Source organism: Bos indicus x Bos taurus, chromosome 10 (genome assembly GCF_003369695.1).
Source record: "Bos indicus x Bos taurus breed Angus x Brahman F1 hybrid chromosome 10, Bos_hybrid_MaternalHap_v2.0, whole genome shotgun sequence".
Classification (NCBI taxonomy): Eukaryota; Metazoa; Chordata; class Mammalia; order Artiodactyla; family Bovidae; genus Bos; species Bos indicus x Bos taurus.
In genome coordinates, this window is record NC_040085.1 from 52,959,149 (window position 1) to 52,977,515 (window position 18,367).

The 18,367-nt window shown below is 42.7% G+C and overlaps 1 protein-coding gene across 1 annotated transcript in view; it reads left to right on the top strand.

Annotated features, from left to right (window-relative positions):
• The first annotated feature begins 219 nt into the window (after window positions 1-219).
• The window catches only part of LOC113900337 (aromatase), a 53,985-nt gene continuing 35,837 nt past the window's right edge, over window positions 220-18,367 (top strand). The window contains exon 1 of the mRNA XM_027554016.1: window positions 220-406. The gene's annotated coding sequence lies outside the window, so the exon portion shown is untranslated. The remainder of the gene's footprint in view (window positions 407-18,367) is intronic.

The following is an 18,367-nucleotide window of genomic DNA, read 5'->3' on the forward strand; positions in this document are numbered from 1 at the left end:
TCTATGGCCTCACAGTTTGTTCATTAAACAACAGATAAGCTCACAAGTAAAGGCCGGTATTGCTGCATTTATCTGACTATTTGGGTGGTGGCTTCGGGCCAATTCATTGCTGGAATTTGGCATTTGGAATCAGAGATAGGGTAAGGAAAACATCCCTCTGGGCACATGTGAATGCATCATGACCCCATTAAGAAGCGTAGCTTGTCAACTGTTCATTCATTCCCTTCACCAACATTTACTGAGCACATACTAGGTACAGGCACCCACGGTGTCTTCATCAGAGGCTCCAGAGAGGAGTGAATAGTGAGGATTTGCCTTGGAGGAACTTGCGCTGTGGTGATGACGAAGGACATCCCACTGCAGAGGCAGCTTTGTTACTGCCCTTCAAAGGACTTATCACAACCAGGTAGGTGAGCCAACGCAAGGCCTCTGGGGACCTCGATGTGGTAAATCTTGGACACCAAGGCTCAGACGTGGCTATGAATCTTGCCACAAGAAAGAGGTTCAGTGGCCTCTGGCTGGTGGCCCCGGGGCTGCCCACCCCTGTTTAGGAACCTTTCAGGTTGGTTTTGGAGTTGCGGAGTCACACAGCTCTGTGTGCCAGGGAGACTCTGAAGCTTGAGGAGCAACAGCCGAAACTGCTGGTGCCCAGTCCCAGAGGTTTCAGTTTGACCCTGGGCTCAGTGAATCCTGAGGCAGAGAGGATCCACATCCTTGACTGGGGCCCCAGGGAGGCTTGGGGAGTGCACAAGGTCACAGGGCTAGTTAACCACAGAGCCTAGACTGGAACTTGGGTTCATGACTCCAAATCCCACTACTGTGATGCTGTCACTTCTGCATTTCCTCACCTCAGGTAAAAAGTCAAAATTGGGCTGAAAAATCCCACTACTAATAACCCTTTGAGGCCAGATAACATGTTGTGAAGCCACTCAGTCACGTCTGACTCTTTGAGACCCTATGGACTGTAGCCTACAAGGTTCCTCCCTCCATGGGATTCTTCAGGCAAGAATCCCAGAGTGGGTTGCCATTTCCTTCTCAAGATAACATGTTAGATCTTTTAAAATTGAGTTGAAAAGTGAAGTGGTGGGAAACCTCTTGAACTGCTGCTATGGGAATGATGCCCAGCCTGGCCTGTTCTGCCTCTCCATGAGACAGGCTCAGCCTGCTGGTGAGAAAAAAGTATGGTTTGGATGTCAAGTGGCTCCTTACAAAAGGCTCTGAGGATGCCATGGGTCTCCAGTCTCTCGACATCAAATCCCACCCCCCCCCCACCCCCAACCCAACTTGTCTCATGGCCTGAAAAGGCCATCATCTAGAAGGCTCTTCAGGGGGTCAATGTTGATACTTTAAGACAAACTCACCTGGGGAAGGATATCAGATGCAGCCTACTGGGAAGACAATGGATTGGGTGTCTGAAGGACAAGAGGGCAGCCTCGGACGGGTGAAGGTGAAAGCTGAAGTAAAAGGGCAGTCAGTAAGCAGCTGTGGAGAAAGGAGCAGTTTCACAAGCATGCATTGGAGTCATGGGACCTCAAAGATGAGTAGGAAAGCCCCAGGCCTGCCCGACACCCAAGAGCTTTGGGTCTGTGTGTTCATGTGAAACGTGGATTTTGGTATTTACTAGAGAGGGAAACTTGCCTTTCAGGCTCCATCAACTGTCTTTCCTATGTGTAAGGAAAGCTTGTGGCTGAGGTCTCCCTATGGTGCCCTAAAGGAGAGTCCAGGCCAACCACACAATCTTTATCCCACCAGATCTCCCTTGTTGGTTTCTATTATCTCTCCTCCAGAATAAGAAATTCCCAGGGGCTCACCTGAATGCCTGCTAGGAAAAATGACTTACTCACCAGTGTCATGACCCCAACGCCAGGACATGGAAATCAGATCACAGAATGTGCACACGGAAAACTTTTCCCACTTTTAAGTGACCATTGACAAGTGATCTGGCTTCTCTGGATCTCATGTGGTTGGTTCAGTTTTCAAAGGAGAGAACTGTGCTATTGTAAGGTCTTGGAGTTTTGCTCCCCCCACCACAACCCCGCCTGCCATCCCAGATCTGATACTCTGTGTTTCCTCGATGTAGAAGTTCATGGGCAGTTTTGCCTCCCATCTTACAGACTTGTGGTCCTCACATGATGTCCTGGTTTACAGCACCTTCCTCAGAAAATTTTCCACATACCTCCTGTATCTGAATGTAGTGCCTTGTTCAGACAGGGCCCTAAATGTTTAACGAGAGCCTCCACAACTCTAATGACTTGGCAGTCAAAAGCAAGAGTCTCTCATGACCCACATCAAAGGGAAAGGAGGAGGGATGTTTCTACTAGGTGAGAAAAGGCTCAAGGAATAAGAGGAAGACACAGACCGCTCCTGGGAGGCTCGCAGGGCAGAACCAGTTGAACTCGGGTGACATGGGGGAGACATGAGGTAGGTTATCTGTGGTTCAGTGAGGCGTCAGAGTGTGGGTAGAGAGAGCCAAGAAATAAGGCTGACTAAGGATAATTCTGGAAGCCTTGTAGTTATGTGGAAGCAAAAAAAGTTTTTAATGGGATCGATGTAATGAAAACTGAGTTGGAAAACAATCTGGCAGCAGCGTGCAGGATGAACTGAAAGGGATGGTCTGAAGAGCAGGATGTCAGGTGACAATGGAGAATAAAAACCTGCATAGAGATGGAAATGGTTCAAACACAGGGGACAGATTTGTAGTGAGCACATGCATAGCCCTGGACACTGTTTCCCCTGTGGGACATAGTTGTAAAGGATGTAGATGCAGACCCCCAGCCTTGGGGGACTTCATCTTCCAGGAGCCAAACAGAAGGGAGACAACCCTTAAGAATGAAGACTTCATTTTATTCAGCAAAGGATTTGAGGAAACATACACATCCAATTCAGAAGGATAAATATAAATTTAACTGTTTTCCTTAACATCCCTTTAGATGAAACAATGATTTGTGTGTGACTGACCTTATAAACGGAGAAGGCAATGGCACCCCACTCCAGTACTCTTGTCTGGAAAATCCCATGGATGGAGGAGCCTGATAGGCTGTAGTCCATGGGGTCACTAAGAGTAGGACACGACTGAGCGACTTCCCTTTCACTTTTCACGTTCATGCATTGGAAAAGGAAATGGCAACCCACTCCAGTGTTCTTGCCTGGAGAATCCCAGGGACGGGGGAGCCTGGTGGGCTTCTGTCAATGGGGTCGCACAGAGTCGGACACGACTGAAGCGACTTAGCAGCAGCAGCAGACCTTATAAGTCACTCGTAGTTGAAGGCCTGGCGCCACAGCACGACTAGGCAAAGGCAGCTGCAGAAGGGATTTGCACACCAGGTCCAAGTGTGCAATGCCTGAAAGGCTGTGGTGCTTGACACTCAGCAAAGGCTGCAAATGGGCTGGAGTCTGGATTGGACCCATGGAGAGATGTTATGTTTGGCATCACATCTGAAAATCTGAGAGGAGTCCTGGGCTCTATAACATCTACCCATCTCCACAACTGTGTCATCCGTGTAGTCCTTGAAGTCATCAGATCTTGGGAATGCCAAGAGTGGAATGAAGGGTCCACCAGAAAACTTCAATTTGGGGAGATTTTTCCCAACAGAGGCTTTTGAAAACCACTGGATATTAGATTTTAAGGTAATGTTTTGCAAAAGTCTACAAGGAAGACATTAATTTGCATTCAACTGACCACTGAGAATACGTTTTGATCATTAATGGAGCAGAGGATAGGGTTAAGGTCCATCTCAAAAATTAAGATATGGGTTCAAAGGTAAAGGGAAATCTTGTGTTAGAGACAAGACATTTTTAGGGAATATCTTTAGAACCTTGTGATAATGTGTTTAGACTGGGATATGGAGCAAATATTCCTAGAGGGTAGGAAAGTAAGGGTAAGGGGTAAGTAAAGAAAGATTTTGAGAATGACTGGGGAAATGATATATGAGAAAGTTGGGGTGGGAGGAGAAGTTTAGAAGGAAGTTAGTGGATTTGGTTTTAGCCATAAATGTGGAGTGATGGTGAGACATCTAAGTGCTGATGTTCACTAGGCACTTGATATTTCAGATATGGGGGTAAAGAAAGAGGACAGGGCCAAGAAGGGAACTGAGGGTGGGTACGCACACAACAGAAAGAGCTAAAGTCAGGAAAATAAATGAGTTCTCAAAAGGAGTATGAAGCCAAGGGCTAAGCTCTTAGGCTGGGAAATGCTCAGGGAGCTAGGAACAGGTACAGAGGAATTTCTTATTACAGAGGAGCAGTGGGAGAAAAGGAAAAGCCTATCAAAACAGCCATGGGCAAACAGATACAAGAAGAGATAGCCAAATGGGTCCAAAGCCATTGGAGTGAAATCAGATGAACAAAGATGGAAGGGGAAAAGGTACAGTCTAGGAGGTAGGAAGGGCATTAAAATCTCTGGGGACTGATGGGAGTGTAGGTAAAGCAGAAGCCGGAAGTTATGAGGAAATGGATTTAAGGGAAATGGTAACATGGGTTATTTGGAAGAAAAAGAAGTTAGCCTGCAAAGAAGATAGGAGGCCAGAGATGTAAAAGGAAAACAAGGAGAGGCAGCCAGGAAAGAACCAGGCGTGTAGTGAGAGGACACGGAAAGTGTGTTTGGGTTAAGAGTATGGGCTTTCAGCTCTCCCAGATTGGTGCTCACCTCCCACTTTACCACCTGCTTTGACATGCTGAGGCCCAGTTTCCTCATCTGTAAAATGGAGGTATAATGAACTCATTCTAGAAAGTTGTTGTGGTGACTGAGCCCTAATACATGTAGAGCACTTGGTGAAACATTCCGGGTGAGAGTGAAACTGATGCTACAGATATCTGGTCTTGTCCACACTCTTCAAGGGACTCTTGACACCCACATCCAGGTTGTTTGTTTCTCTTGTAAAACAGCAATAACAGCTGTTATAACTTTTTCTAAAAATAGAAAAAATTAGTTTTTGGAGATTCATGCCTTTTGAACATTCTCCAGCTTCCATCTTCCTCTCTCTCAATTATCATAGCATCCTAGCCACGCCTCCTTGCTCATCAAAAATGCTAGCACTTAGCCATGAGCAGCCTCTCCTGGTTTCTTGTTAGATTTGGGCCAGTCCTCCCCCACCTTCTTTTTATAAGTTTATCCTCTATATTCTGTCATCAAATTTTGGTGTCCCTTAAGACACCCTTCTCAGTCTATACACTTTCCATAGCCCATAAGTCAGCTTAGACCTCTTTCCTGAATTATAAATTGTATATTGCCTCTTGGATATTCCAAACCTCAAAACTGGTCCAGGCTCAGAAAATGGCACACCACCCCTCTAGATACAAAGTGTGGAGACTTAGAAGGCATACTTAACATTTTCCTTTTTCCTCAAATCATTGTGTTTATATCATGACCACCATGCCAATTTAACCACCAAATATCTCACAAACCTGTCCACTCGTCTGTTTCCCAAGACCACGATACTGCCTTCTATTGCCTGAAAAACTATAGGAGTCTCCTCCACCCTCTCCAACACCCCTCCTCGCACTGTGTTCTTCCCACTGAAGTCAGAGATTTGTATTTTTAAAATGCAGGTATGACTTTGTTGATTCCTTGCTTAAAGCCCTTCGGTGGCTCCTCATTTCTCTTAAGACAAATTCTAACCTTTTTAATATTCCTACAAAACTTTGCACAGGTGTATGTTATCACTTCAGCTCAGCCCCAGTGCACCCCACACTCCTCCTGCTCTCCGGGCCCCAGGTCCCCAGCCTTCTTCCTGTGCCTTGCTGACCCTTCTTTCTGCTTTACATCATGCTCACCCTCGCTCTGCTCCCATTGGTCCCAGGTCGCCAGTCTCATTCCAGAGCCCCTCCTTGAGATAGGACCCTCTGCAGCCATAGGTCTTCCTGTCCTCAACTGGATGTTCTCACTCACTTGGGGGAACCATTCAATAAACATCTGTAACTTCTCCAAGACTCTGTCAGTCCCTGGGGGCTGAGGTCACATCTGTCTTCCTCCTTGCAAGAGCCCCAGTAGTCAGGCTTCTATCTATGGAGACTGAGATCAGAAGGTGTGTTAGGGAAAACCAAGGTGACTGGGTTGTGGGGGCATGAAAGAGAGATGGGCCAGGTGTACTAGAGAGAATGAGGAGGGCAGGCTTGGCACCCAGCGCTCAGACCCTAGGTGGCTGTGTCTTCTCCCTGCTGGGCAGGTCACTGCCATGCTGCAAGGTAGGATTTGATAGGGTCTGGCCAAGTTGGACAGCACTTTTGCAAGGTAAGAGCCTGCCTTCATACCTTGCAGAGGGTCAGGGCTGTATCAGGGGATCTGGGAGGCCCTTCCAGCACTGTGGGGCCCAGAGTATATTCTGACCCCAAGACACTGGTACACCCAGCCTCTGCTGTGCCCCCAGCTGACTTTACCCTTGCTCACACTGGGGACTCTGTACTGGTATTTCTTTATCTCGAGGTTGTAGGGCATTAAGGTGGTAGGATACCTGTGCTCCACGCAGCATGGGAGCACGGGCCTAGTTCAACAGGAGGCCAAAGTCTCTGCTTGGTACGATGTGGGATGCTTCAGTGAAGGAGACCACTCTGCAAACAAATGCCTGGAGAGCCAGGTATGTGAGATGGCTTTTGAAGGTACGTAGCCACATGTGTGTATATGTATGTTTGTGGGTGAGGGGAAACTCTTCCTGGCACAGGGACGTATAAGTAATCTCTCTGAAGTTCTAGGACCTTACTCCATTCCTGTACCATAGCTCAAAGGCCTATGTTCAACCTGTGTGGCCCACTGGAATGTTCTATTGGACAGGAAAACCAATATGCAAGGCAGGGAGAATCTTTAAGGACCTTTCCATTCAGAGGTCAGAAACGCTAACTTTTTAAAAGGGAGTTGTTCTGAATAGGCTGGGAATGAATATACATAACTGAAAGGTCCGTGAATGTAGAGACCAAATGAATCCCATAACAGGGAGCTAATGCCATGATTCAGAGCATGGGCTCTGGAAACAGACTCCACAGGTTCCAATCCCACCTCTACAATAACTAGCTGGGTGCCCAAGGGCAAAACACTTATCCACACTTCAGTTTTCTCATTTACAAAATGGGTACCATCATACTTAGCCTACTTATTGTGAGGATGAATGACTTACTATTTGTAAAGTGCTGGGAACATTGTGTTGACACACAGCAAATGCTTTGTAAGCATTAAAAAAATTCTCATCCGTTGGGTCTTTAGTGCCCTTTGAGGCATCTTTATGACATATTTTTGAGGAAGATGAGGAATCAGGCTTCTTTGCCCCTGCAAACATTTAGACATACAGGCAGTGCTAACATTGTACAGTAGTGCAGGACAGTAAAATGACCATGCAAGCTGAAACCATGCAAGATAATCCTAAAAATTGTTCAGTTCAGTTCAGTTGCTCAGTCGTGTCCAACTCTTTGCGACCCCATGAATCGCAGCACACCAGGCCTCCCGTCCATCACCACCTCCCGGAGTTCACTCAGACTCACGTCCATCGAGTCAGTGATGCCATCCAGCCATCTTATCTGTCGTCCCCTTCTCCTCTTGCCCCCAATCCCTCCCAGCATCAGAGTCTTTTCCAATGAGTCAACTCTTCGCATGAGGTGCCCAAAGTACTGGAGTTTCAGCTTTAGCATCATTCCTTCCAAAGAAATCCCAGGGCTGATCTCCTTCAGAATGGACTGGTTGGATCTCCTTGCAGTCCAAGGGACTCTCAAGAGTCTTCTCCAACACCACAGTTCAAAAGCATCAATTCTTTGGCACTCAGCCTTCTTCACAGTCCAACTCTCACATCCATACATGACCACAGGAAAAACCATAGCCTTGACTAGACGGACCTTTCTTGGCAAAGTAATGTCTCTGCTTTTCAATATGCTATCTAGGTTGGACATAACTTTCCTTCCAAGGAGTAAGCGTCTTTTAATTTCATGGCTGCAATCACCATTTGCAGTGATTTTGGAGCCCAAAAAAATAGTCTAACACTGTTTCCACTGTTTCCCCCTCTATTTCCCATGAAGTAATGGGACCAGATGCCAGGATCTTCGTTTTCTGAATGTTGAGCTTTAAGCCAACTTTTTCACTCTCCTCTTTCACTTTCATCAAGAGGCTTTTTAGTTCCTCTTCACTTTCTGCCATAATGGTGGTGTCATCTGCATATCTGAGGTTATTGATATTTCTCCTGGCAATCTTGATTTGTGTTTCTTCCAGTCCAGCGTTTCTCATGATGTACTCTGCATAGAAGTTAAATAAGCAGGGTGACAACATACAGCCTTGACGTACTCCTTTTCCTATTTGGAACCAGTCTGTTGTTCCATGTCCAGTCCTAACTGTTGCTTCCTGACCTGCATATAGGTTTCTCAAGAGGCAGGTCAGGTGGTCTGGTATTCCCATCTCTTTCAGAATTTCCCACAGTTTATTGTGATCCACACAGTCAAAGGCTTTGGCATAGTCAATAAAGCAGAAATAGATGTTTTTCTGGAACTCTCTTGCTTTTTCGATGATCTAGCGGATGTTGGTAATTTGATCTCTGGTTCCTCTGCCTTTTCTAAAACCAGCTTGAACATCTGGAAGTTCACGGTTCACGTATTGCTGAAGCCTGGCTTGGAGAATTTTGAGCATTACTTTACTAGCGTGTGAGTTGAGTGCAATTGTGTGGTAGTTTGAGCATTCTTTGGCATTGCCTTTCTTTGGGATTGGAATGAAAGCTGACCTTTTCCAGTCCTGTGGCCACTGCTGAGTTTTCCAAATTTGTTGGCATATTGAGGGCAGCACTTTCACAGCATCATCTTTGAGGATTTGAAATAGCTCAACTGGAATTCCATCACTTCCACTAGCTTTGTTCATAGTGATGCTTTCTAAGGCCCACTTGACTTCACATTCCAGGATGTCTGGCTCTAGGTCAGTGATCACACCATCGTGAATATCTGGGTCATGAAGATCTTTTTGGCACAGTTCTTCTGTATATTCTTGTCACCTCTTCTTAATATCTTCTGCTTCTTTTAGGTCCATATCATTTCTGTCCTTTATCAAGCCCATCTTTGCATGAAATTTTCCCTTGGTATTTCTAATTTTCTTGAAGAGATCTCTAGTCTTTCCCAGTCTTTCCCATTCTGTTGTTTTCCTCTATTTCTTTGCATTGATCACCGAGGAAGGCTTTCTTATCTCTCCTTGTATTCTTTGGAACTCTGCATTCAGATGCTTATACCTTTCCTTTTCTCCTTTGCTTTTCACTTCTCTTCTTTTCACAGCTATTTGTAAGGCCTCCCCAGACAGCCATTTTGCTTTTTTGCATTTCTTTTCCATGGGGATGATCTTGATCCCTGTCTCCTGTACAATGTCACGAACCTCATTCCATAGTTCATCAGGCACTCTAAAAATTGTACTGTGATCTATAAAAATTTTCTTGAAACATGAAAAACTCTATTACTATAGTTGTTAAGTGTATATGGAAGTGTAAAAAAAAAAAAACCAGTATTTTAATACATTGTAATATAAACATTCAAACATTGCAATTCTTAAAGTGTTTTTTTCTTTGTAAAAAATATTTAGCAAGAGTATGTCAGCAGTCCCTGCTGTCTTCTTTTTGTAGAACTGGAACATTTTTTTCTATGCCTTGCTGAAAAAAAGCTGTAATATTCCTCCTTTATAAATTTGCATCAGCTTCCAATATCTTATACTTTGTGCTCCCAATATTGTAATATCTCTCTGAGAGTTTCTTAAATGAGAAATTTTTGCTCTCAGCACTTCCTCTGCAACATCATTCTCCTTCACTTTCTTCACTTATGCTTTTAACACTGGTTTCAGGTTTCATCAATGTAGACAGAAACCCTGAGGGTCTTGACTGTCAGGAAGTCACAAGGAGCTTACTCAGAATGAGCTTTACTTACTCAGTAAAATTTCAGTCTGGAAACTGAATACCTAAAAACTCAATCTGTTCAAAGGAACTGCTCACTAACAAAGGAACCAAATGATAATAGACACAAGGCTGACTTTTCAGTCTCAATTTACATATATTTTTTAAAAAGGAAAAAAACTACCCAACATATGTGCAAGAAGTTTTAGTGCCTTGCACTTAGCTGTTAATGATTACTTAAATAGTAGAATAATAGGATGAATCAATAGCGTGAATCAGGCAACTGAATGAATTCAACTATGTCATGAAATTTCTGTTCTTGCCAGAAATGTGTCCTTGATTGCATATCTAAGATCTCATATAGATAAGGGGAGAAAAGTAATTATATATACTTCGGAATCTGATGAAAATTATGGCTTCTTTCCCCCATAAAAGAGCAGATATAACATTTTATTCAGTATTTCAAGGAGTTTGCATAACCCCTGATATCCACTTAAAAACTTCATTAAGAATCTAGAACTTTATCGCTAGGTAAAACTCAGCCAGTTGGATCATAAAGAAGGCTGAGCGCCAAAGAACTGACATTTTTGAACTGTGGTGCTGGAGAAGACTCTTGAGAGTCTCTTGGACAGCAAGAAGATCAAACCAATCAATCCTAAAGGAAATCAATCCTGAATACTCATTAGAAGGACTGATGCTGAAGCTGAAGCTCCAGTACTTTGGCCACCTGTTGCGAAGAGCTGACTCATTGGAAAAGACCCTGATGTTGGGAAAGATTGAAGGCAGGAGGAGCAGGGGACAACAGAGGATGAGATGGTTGGATGGCGTCATTGACTCAATGGACATGAGTCTGAGCAAACTCTGGGAGATAGTGAAGGACAGGGAAGCCTGGCATGCTGCAGTTCATGAGGTCACAGAGTCAGACATAACAACTGAACAACAAAAACCCAGCCAAAGTCTGTTTCAAGAACACTGCAAGTCTTGGAAACTCAGAACACTTTTCAAGGGAAGATAATCCTTGGAGTAGTCACCTGGGACCAGGAACTGAATGGAATGGTTGCTCATTCTTCATTACATAAGACTATTCAATATAAGTCTCTTCAACAAACTACAATCCTTGAAACTCTCTTCTGAGAGTATAGGTATTAGAAATCCTTATTGAAAAGAAAGACTCAACACTACATTGTTGAAAAACACTGCAGAGGGGAGTGGCCAAGATGGCAGAGTAGGAAGACCTTGTGCTCACCTCCTTCTGTGGGCAGTCCAAAATTTTGATTATTTACAGAGCAACTATCCATGAAAGTGATTTGAAGTCTAGTAGAAAAGATCTATAGCTCAAGATTTAAAGAAGGAACTATAATATGGGTAGGAGGAGCATATATATAGTAAAGTCAAGACCGATACCTCCAGGTAGGTGAACCCACCAACAGGAGGATAATTACAATTGCAGATATGGCCTCCAATAAATGAGGGGTCCAGCTTCACATAGGACTCCTCAGTCTGGGAGTTCTACACTGGGAAGATGAGCCTCCAGAACATTTGGCTCTGAAGGCTAGTAGGGCTTGCTTTTGGGCTTCCCAGGTGGTACTAGTGGTAAAGAACCTGCCTGACAATGCAGGACACTTAAGAGATGTGGGTTTGATCCCTGGTTAGGAAGATCCCCTGGAGGAGAACATGGCAACCCACTCCAGTATTCTTGCCTGGAGAATCCTGTGGACAGAGGAGCCTGGTGGGCTACAGTCCATAGAGTCACAAAGAGTTGGAAATGACTGAAGCAGCAGCAGAAGCAGGGCTTGCTTTCAGAAGCCTCAGAGGATTGTGGGAAATAGAGACTCCACTCTTAAAAAGTGTACACAAAACCTCACGTGCTCTAGGGTCAAGGGCAGAAGCAGTCATTCAAAAGCTAGCAGGCCCACTGGTGGATCTTAGAGATGCTCCTGCAGAATCAGTAGGCAACTGAACCTCAATTTGAGGATGACACTAGCAGCAGCCATTTGGGGGTGTGGATCCCACCACAAGGATATTGTTGCTGGTAAGCACCATTTTGGAATCCTCCATCTAGCTTATTAGTGTCAGGACCTGGCTTATCCCCACCAGCCCATTGATACCAGTCCTGGAAACTCCCACATCAGGTGCCTAGGCTAGATGGGGACACATCCCAGCCTACCAGCAGGCCTGTTTATATACAAACCCCTGAGCCTCTAGACACCCTGGAACATGGCCCCCCAACCAGGGAACCAACATTAGCCCTGGACCCAGTTTCACTCATCAGGGAGAAACCAGCCCTGGGATCTCCTGGGCCCCAGCCCTGCCCACCTACAGGCCAGCATCAACTCTGGGACCCCTGAAGCCCTACAGCCAAAGACCCCGAAGACCAGATCTTCCCACCACTGACCTGGAAGTAACCTCAAGACCTGACTTCACCCTCCAATGGGTGGACAACAGCCCTAGGACCCCCTGGGCCATGGTTTTACCCACAGGCCGACGGACACAGCTCTGGGACCACCAAGGACCTGCAGCTGGCTGTGTCACAATCCAGTGAACTCACCAGTGTGCCAGCACCAGAAATGGGAACCCCTAGGCCTACAGCCAGAGAACCCATGACCTGACTCTGCCCATCAGTGGACTGGCAGTAGTGCCAGCACCTGCCCTTATTGGTGGTTGGGCACCAGCCCAGGGCCCACCCACCAGCAGGCAAAACAACCAACCCAGGATCACAGTAGCCCCAGAGGCAGCTATGTCAAGACCCAACCTACCCACCAGGAGATTGGCACCACCCAGGAATGCCCTGGGCTCTGGCCCTGGCTAACAGCAGGTCTACAGCAGATCCAGGACACCTTGGGAGGACACCCTGGGAGGACATCCTGGGAGGACAACTCTCAGCCAGCCAAGTCAGGATTTGACTATGAAATATGTCAGAAAGAAACGGGGAGAGGGAGAAAATTCAGAGTTGTTAAAATTCATTCACACTTAAAAAATCAACTCAAAATGACTGTGTGTATATATATATATATATATATATACACACACACACACACATATACACACACATATACACACACATACATATATGCTCATATATATATTACTATATATAAACATTTTGGTAACTAGAAATCAAAAATCTATAGTAGATATACACAGAAAAAAAGAGGACTCCACACATAACACTAAAAATAGCCATCAAATTACAAAGGAAGAGAGAAAAAGGAATAAAAAGCTTCATCAAACAAAAGAGAATTAACAAAATAGCAATAAATATATAACAATGAATTATTTTTTTAATCTGTTTTTTGGGGGCTGTGCTACATGATATGCAGGATTTGATCCCATGTAGTTCCCTGATCAGGGACTGAACCTGTGGCCCTTGCATTGGAAACATGGAATCAACAACTGGATCACCAGGGAGTAAATAATTACTTTAAATGTAAGTGGAGTAACTGCGCCAATCAAAAGACATAGAATGGATGAATAGATATGAAAACAAGACCCATATATATGCTGCCTATAAGAAACTCATTTCAGATCTAAAGACATACAAAGTGAGGGGATAGAAAAGTATATTCCATGCAAATAGGAAAGAATAAAGCCAGGACGCCAGTGCTTATATCAGACAGAATAGACTTTAAATACTGTTACAAGAGACAAAAAAAAAAAAAGCTACATAAAGATCAAGGGCTCAATCCAGCAAGAAGTTTAACAATTATAGTCATATATGCACTCATCATCAGTTCAGTTCAGTCACTCAGTCATGTCCGACTCTTTGTGACCCCATGAATCGCAGCACGCCAGGCCTCCCTGTCCATCACCAACTCCTGGAGTTCACTCAAACTCACATCCATCACGTTGGTGATGCCATCCAGCCATCTCATCCTCTGTCGTCCCCTTCTCCTCCTGCCCCCAATCCCTCCCAGCATCAGAGTCTTTTCCAAAGAGTCAACTCTTCCCATGAGGTGGCCAAAGTACTGGAGTTTCAGCTTTACCATCATTCCTTCCAAAGAAATCCCAGGGCTGATCTCCTTCAGAAGGAGATCAGACTTCAGACTGGTTGGATCTCCTTGCAGTCCAAGGGACTCTCAAGAGTCTTCTCCAACACCACAGTTCAAAAGGATCAATTCTTCGGTGCTCAGCTTTCTTCACAGTCCAACTCTCACATCCATACATGACCACTGGAAAAACCATAGCCTTGACTAGACAGATGTTTGTTGGCAAAGTAATGTCTTTGGTTTTCAATAAGCTATCTAGGTTGCTCATAACTTTCCTTCCAAGGAGTAAGTGTCTTTTAATTTCATGGCTGCAGTCACCATCTGCAGTGATTTTGGAGCCCAGAAAAATAAAGTCTGACACTGTTTCCACTGTTTCCCTATCTATTTGCCATGAAGTGCTGGGACCAGATGCCATGATCTTCGTTTTCTGAAAGTTGAGCTTTAAGCCAACTTTTTCACTCTCCTCTTTCACTTTCATCAAGAGGCTCTTTAGTTCCTCTTCACTTTCTGCCATAAGGGTGGTGTCATCTGCATATCTGAGGTTATTGATATTTCTCCCGGCAATCTTGATTCCAGCTTGTGCTTCTTTCAGCCCAGCATTTCTCATGATGTACTCTGCATATAAGTTAAATAAGCAGGGTGACAATATACAGCCTTAATGTACTCCTTTTCCTATTTGGCACCAGTCTGTTGTTTCATGTCCAGTTCTAACTGTTGCTTCCTGACCTGCATATAGGTTTCTTAAGAGGCAGGTCAGGTGGTCTGGTATTCCTATCTCTTGAAGAATTTTCCACAGTTTATTGTGATCCACACAGTCAAAGGCTTTGGCATAGTCAGTAAAGCAGAAATAGATGTTTTTCTGGAACTCTCTTGCTTTTTCGATGATCCAGCAGATGTTGGCAATTTGATCTCTGGTTCCTCTGCCTTTTCTAAAACCAGCTTGAACATCTGGAAGTTCATGGTTCACATATTGCTGAAGCCTGGCTTGGAGAATTTTGAGCATTACTTTACTAGCATGTGAGATGAGTGCAATTGTGTGGTAGTTTGAGCATTCTTTGGCATTGCCTTTCTTTGGGATTGGAATGAAAGCTGACCTTTTCCAGTCCTGTGGCCACTGCTGAGTTTTCCAAATTTGCTGGCATATTGAGTGCAGCACTTTCACAGCATCATCTTTGAGGATTTGAAATAGCTCAACTGAAATTCCATCACCTCCACTAGCTTTGTTCGTAGTGATGCTTTCTAAGGCCCATTTGACTTCACATTCCAGGATGTCGTGATTATCTTGGTCGTGAAGCTCTTTTTTGTACAGTTCTTCTGTGTATTCTTGCCACCTCTTCTTAATATCTTCTGCTTCTGTTAGGTCCAGATCATTTCTGTCTTTATCGAGCACATCTTTGCATGAAATGTTCCCTTGGTATCTCTAATTTTCTTGAAGAGATCTCTGGTCTTTCCCATTCTGTTGTTTTCCTCTATTTCTTTGCATTGATTGCTGAGGAAGGCTTTCTTATCTCTCCTTGTATTCTTTGGAACTCTGCATTCAGATGCTTATATCTTTCCTTTTCTCCTTTGCTTTTTGCTTCTCTTCTTTTCACAGCTATTTGTAAGGCCTCCCCAGACAGCCATTTTGCTTTTTTGCATGTCTTTTCCACAGGGACGGTCTTGATCCCTGTCTCCTGTACAATGTCACGAACCTCCATCCATAGTTCATCAGGCACTCTATCTATCAGATCTAGACCCTTAAATCTATTTCTCACCTAAATACATAAAGAGAAATATTAACAGACATAAAGAGAGAAATTGACAGTAATACAAAAATCGTAGCGGACTTTAACACCCCTCTTACATCAAAGGACAGACCATCTAGACAGAAAATGGATAAGGAAATATTGGCTTTAAATGACATATTACACCAGAATATATTAATAGATGTATAGAACGGTCTATCGAAAAGTGATGCATGTGCATGTAAATCATTCTCCAGGATAGATCACATCCTATGCTACAAAACAAATCTCAGTAAATTTAAGAAGATTGAAATAAAATCATGCATCTTTTCCAGCTACAAAGTTATGAGCCTAGAACCCAACTACAAAAATGCATAGAAGCTAAACAATATACTAAACAGCCAATGGATCACTACAGAAATCAAAGAGGAAATTTAAATATCTGGAGACAAATGAAAATGAAAGCAAATCATAAAGGTAAGAGCAGAAATGAAAGAGAAACTTAAAAAGAAAAGATCAGTGAAACTAAGCGCTAGTTCTTTGAAAAGATAAGATTGGAAAACATTTAGCCATACATCAAGGAAAAAAAAGAGGACCCAAATCAATAAAATCATAAAAAGTTACAACTGACACCACAGAAATACATAGGATCATAAAAGATTACTACCAGTTATATGCCTATAAGGTAGATAATCTAGAGGAAAATGACAAATTCTTAGAAGTCTACAACCTCTTAAGACTGAATCAATAAGAAACAGAAAATATAAACAGACCAATTACTAGCTATGAAATTGAATCAGTAACACAAAAACAAAAACCTCCCAACAAAAGTCCAGGACCAGATGGCTTCATAGGTGAATCCTACCAAACACAAGATAATCTAACAGTCTTTTCAAACTATTCCAAAACTTTTCAGAGGAAGAAATACTTCCAAACTAATTCTACAAGGCCAGCATCACCCTGATACCAAAACCAGATAAAGATAACACACAAAAAGAATATTACAGACCAATATCACTGATGAACATAGATGCAAAAATCTTCAACAAAATATTGGAAAGCCAAACTTGACAATACATTAAAAGGATCATACATCATAAATAAGTGGGATTTATACCAGGGATGCAAAGATGGTTTCATATCTGCAAATCAGTCCATGTGATTCACCACATTACCAAACTGAAGAATAAAAATCATAAGATCATCTCAATAGATGCAGAAAATCTTTTGACAAAATACAATATCCATCTATGATTAAAAAAAAAACTCTCAACAAAGTGAGAATAGAGGGAACATAACACACTAAAGCCATATATAACAAGCCCACAATTAACATCATACTCAATGTTGAAAAGCCGAAGTATTCTTTAAGTTCAGGAGCAAGGATGCCCACTCTTACCACTTTTATTCAACATAGTTTTGGAAGTCCTAGCCACAGCCAACAGAGAAGGAAAAGTTACAAATGGAATCTACATTAGAATGGAAGAAGTAAGACTGTCACTGTTTGCTAATGACTTGATAATACACATAGAAAATCCTAAAGACACACCCAAAAAATTTACTAGAACTCATCAGTGAATTCAATGAAGTTGCAGGAGACAAAATTAACATGCAGAAATCTTTCTATACATTAATATTTATTAATATTAATATTTAATAATATTGCATTTTTATACAATAAAAGGCACACTACTAGAGAAAATTTAAAAAATAATCCCATTCACAATAACATCAAAAAGAATAAAGTACCTTGGAATAAATCTAATCAAGGAGGTAAAAGACCTATACTTGGAAAACTATAAAGACACTGATGAAAGAAATTGAAGATGACACAAACAGATGGAACGATATACTGTTCTCATGGACTGGAAGAACTAATATTGTTAAATGATCATACTACCCAAGGCAATCTACAGATTCAATAAAATACCTATCAAAAGATAACATTCTTGAAAGAACTAAACGAGTAATTCTAAAATTTGTATGGAAACTAAAAAGACCCCCATTAGCCAAGACTATCATAAGAAGAACAGGAGGTATCACACTCCATGATTTGAAACAAAGCTATAATCATCCAAATAGTATACTTCTGGCACAAAATCAGACACATGGATCAAAGGAACATAGTGGAAAATGCAGAAATGACTCATTTCTGATATGGGCATGTAATCTACAACAATGAGGAAAAGACAACTCTTCAATAAATGGTACTGAGAAAACTGGACAGCTACACACAAAAGAATCAAACTAGACCACTCAGACCATATACGAAAGAAAATTAAAACTAGATTAAAGACGTCAATGTAAGACCTGAAACTTTTAGAAGAAAATACAGATTTTGACACCAGTTTTAGCAATATTTTAGGGGATATGTCTCCTCAGGCAAGGAAAACAAAATAAAATAAATGGGAATACAGTGAAAAAATCTTTTGTACAGCTAAGGAAACTATCAACAAAACAAAATGATCATCTACTAAATGGGAGAGGATGATATGTCCAACAGTGTTAATGTCCAAAATATATAATGAACTCTTTTCAATATCAAAAAAAACAACCCAATTTAAAAATGGGCAGAAGACTTGAATAGACATTTTCCCAAAGATACACAGATGGCCAACAGTCACATAAAAACATGTTCAACATCACTAATTATCCAGGGAAATGCAAATCAAAATCACAATGAGATATCACTTTATACCAGTCAGAATAGCTATTATCAAAGAGAGAACAAATAAGTTTTGGTGAGGATGTGGGGAAAAGGGAACACTTGTGCACTATTGGTGGGAATGTTGATTGCTGTAGCCACTCTGGAAAAAAGTACAAAGCT